Here is a 3,009-nt window from a genome sequence, read left to right on the forward strand (position 1 = left end):
ATATAAAATCACCCGCACCGGTGGGGTAAGTTTTTAACTGCTGCCATCAACGCCATTAGATATTCTATTATTTACACCTGAACGGTGTGTAATACTAAAACATGTGCATACATATATTAGTACAGAAATCAATAACAAGAATGTTAGAGACCTTTGACTAACCAGACTGAAAACAAATGATATACTATAGAGCCAACTAAATAAACCCAACCGGAAATGTCATCCTTAAGTGAGATGCTTGAAGAGCCTGAAATAGTAAAAGAAAGTAAACTGAAATCTTGGTAAAAGTTGTTGTTTGACCCATTTGCTTATGAATGGTAACATTACCTGAGTTGTCACCAAGAGGAATCAAGGATTCTTTTATTTAGAATATTCTGTTACCTGTCATATAGATCAAAAACAAAGATCAACGTTAGCAAATTAATTGATATATTATAAGAGCAACCCTTTGTTAAAAACATTATAACATTTATAACAAATACTATCAATGTATGTATATGTAAGAAGTAGTGAAGTTTGTTGAATTATAGAGGCTGGGAAAATTGATCTGACAAGCATATTAGACAAAGGAATCTTTATGTTTGTAACACCTTTTAGTTCCGTTATTGCCCTGACCGCTTCAAATAAAACATCTTTCAATCTTTGCTTTGTGGCTTCAAATATAACATCTCTTCTTTGTGGCGGAGACAAACTTCTAGATAGTCAAAAAAATGAGCGGTCCCCACTTTGATTATTCATACTTGATTCTCTGATTAGCCTATAAAATGTATCACACACATGACAGTGAGTAAGAACTTAGCCAACCTGTACCTTAGTTTAAAAAAATATATTCAATGATAAGAATAACAATGCCTGACTGGTGTAACGAATCAACAACCATTGAACAAAAGGTGAACGCACTGTACCCCTTGTTTAGCTGGTAACCGTGATGGTGACCGGTGTTGTAAAACATCTCTGCTATTCGGTGAAATATAAATAAATTCATAATCATCAAAATAAAACAAATGATAGTAGTAAATAAAACAATTCTTTAACAATAATGTGTGTTTTATAACAATGAAGTTTAGATCAGTGAGCACTTTCACAACTTCCAAAAGAATGCCATGCTTGTTAGCTCGGTCCACTTGTTTCAATAAAACACTAAATCAAACAATCAGTTTCTTTCAGGCAATAACACAAACACCTTGTGGGCATGCCATTGATCAGGATCTTCTATACCTAAAACATGATGAAATTGTCAAATTGAAGGGTGTGTGCCTAGATGATTGTAGTGTTTTTACCTGATTCGTTACCCTCGTGGCGGGTTCATGTGACGGATAAACATTTAATATTCGTCTTCCATGTTTCGAGAGTAACTCCTACAGGTGGTTTCTAAGAAAATATGAATCAAATCGTCAAAAAATCACAAATTAATCAACAAGAAGAGGATTATGAAACAGAAAACCGCATACCCATTGCAGTTCTTGACTCGTATGATACGTGTGACCCCTGTTTTCTTTATTCTTTAGGGTTAAAAACGCAAATTGAAAGCTGTGAAAAGGCAGAACAAGTCAACAAGACCCAGAACTTGTCAACCGATATATATTCAATCAACGGTGGTGACCGGTGGAATTCTCCCCTACTCTCACATCTGTTTCCCTCTCCATCATTGAAGATTGTAGATGAAAAATGGAAGGACATTCGATTTGGCTGCCTTACATTCAACGAATGTATATTAGGGAGAAGGGAAATTGAAAGGGTGAAGGATAAATAACGTCTAGTATCGATGACCGATGAAAGGGAACACACAAGTTCGTAATGCACAATGTACAAGTTTATTGAATGTAGGAAGGGAAAGAATGGTATAAAATTAGGTCTTTTAGTCATGACCTTAATTCCTGTTTTTTAAAAGGGTAGAAAAGGAAGGAAAGTGTGAAAATATAGGAATTTGTTTTGGCTTTTGGTATGCCATCTTAAAAAATAGAATGGAAATTACCTTTATATACATGGGAGATGCTTTATATAGTTATATAGATTATTATTATTTTTGGTAAAGTAGGTTAACTAGATAGATTTTTTTTTATTAGTTTGCTAGATATTTTAGCCATTAGTTTAATTAAGGAAATTTGGGTATTAATGTTAGTTTAGGCTTTCAATAAGTTCAACTAATTTATTAGTTTAATGTGTATTAATTTTGGATGGCAAAAATGCCACTAGTTCGCTCGTCGGTTCGATACCGGGTGGTATATGGAAGGTATAATGTAATACCGGGAACTATGGTTTTGATTCACCATCAATACTATGACGTTTATTTAGGGTACTTGCGACGTCAAAATATGGTTAACTAGTTCGCTAGGGTCTTCGTTTGGTTGTTATAGTGGCGAAAATACCGCTCACTAGTTCACCGGTTCGCTAACGGACTAGTTTAATGCAAAGCGGTGTAACACCGGAAGCTTGTGATTTTGGGACATCCCATTGATATCCTTAAAATGTTTTAGTGTGTTTTTCATCAAGTGACATAATTCCGAAGTCCCGGAAATGCTTTGTTATAGGTTCGGATGTGTTAAAAGTGCTATATTTTAAGCCGAAACGGACATTTTTGAGATTAGGGCGTTATACCGGAAAGTCTTGTTTGTTTGCAAGATGTGTTTTCATAATAATGTTTTCGTATATAAATGGACTCAGTTATGTTATCCGAGTGTCGTTTTTCAGTGTTTCGGTCTGATTTCACGGTTTGCTGGCATGAATAGTGTAACCGTGAATAGTGCACGTGGCACTTTCTACCAACAATTTTTAGGACATTGTTTGATTGGTTTCGCAATACGATGAAAACCAACATATGTTTTAGCATTGTTTTCCTGTCCTAACACTGTTATCTGTTTTACGACACAGTTACGTAATTAAATTACGCTAAATGCATGAGATTATGTAAATAAAATAGTGATTAGTTTGTACGGAATTATTGGTTATTTGCCAGTTGTCACAGATGTAATCTTATTTAAATAACGAAAGAAGAAGAATGCCAATTGT

General features: G+C 34.6%; 1 long non-coding RNA gene across 2 annotated transcripts; it reads right to left on the minus strand.

Annotated features, from left to right (window-relative positions):
* On the minus strand, positions 1-1,835 carry LOC110938431. Of its 2 annotated transcripts, XR_002591390.2 has the most exons (5): positions 1,452-1,835; positions 1,281-1,371; positions 591-954; positions 328-381; positions 1-247 (listed from the first exon to the last, which is right to left on the minus strand). It is a non-coding gene; the product is annotated as an uncharacterized LOC110938431 (long non-coding RNA). The 2 variants fall into 2 exon arrangements; XR_002591389.2 differs by having other exon boundaries at positions 591-1,371.
* Between the last annotated feature and the right edge of the window lie 1,174 nt (positions 1,836-3,009).

Source organism: Helianthus annuus, chromosome 7 (assembly GCF_002127325.2).
Source record: "Helianthus annuus cultivar XRQ/B chromosome 7, HanXRQr2.0-SUNRISE, whole genome shotgun sequence".
NCBI classification, from domain to species: Eukaryota; Viridiplantae; Streptophyta; class Magnoliopsida; order Asterales; family Asteraceae; genus Helianthus; species Helianthus annuus.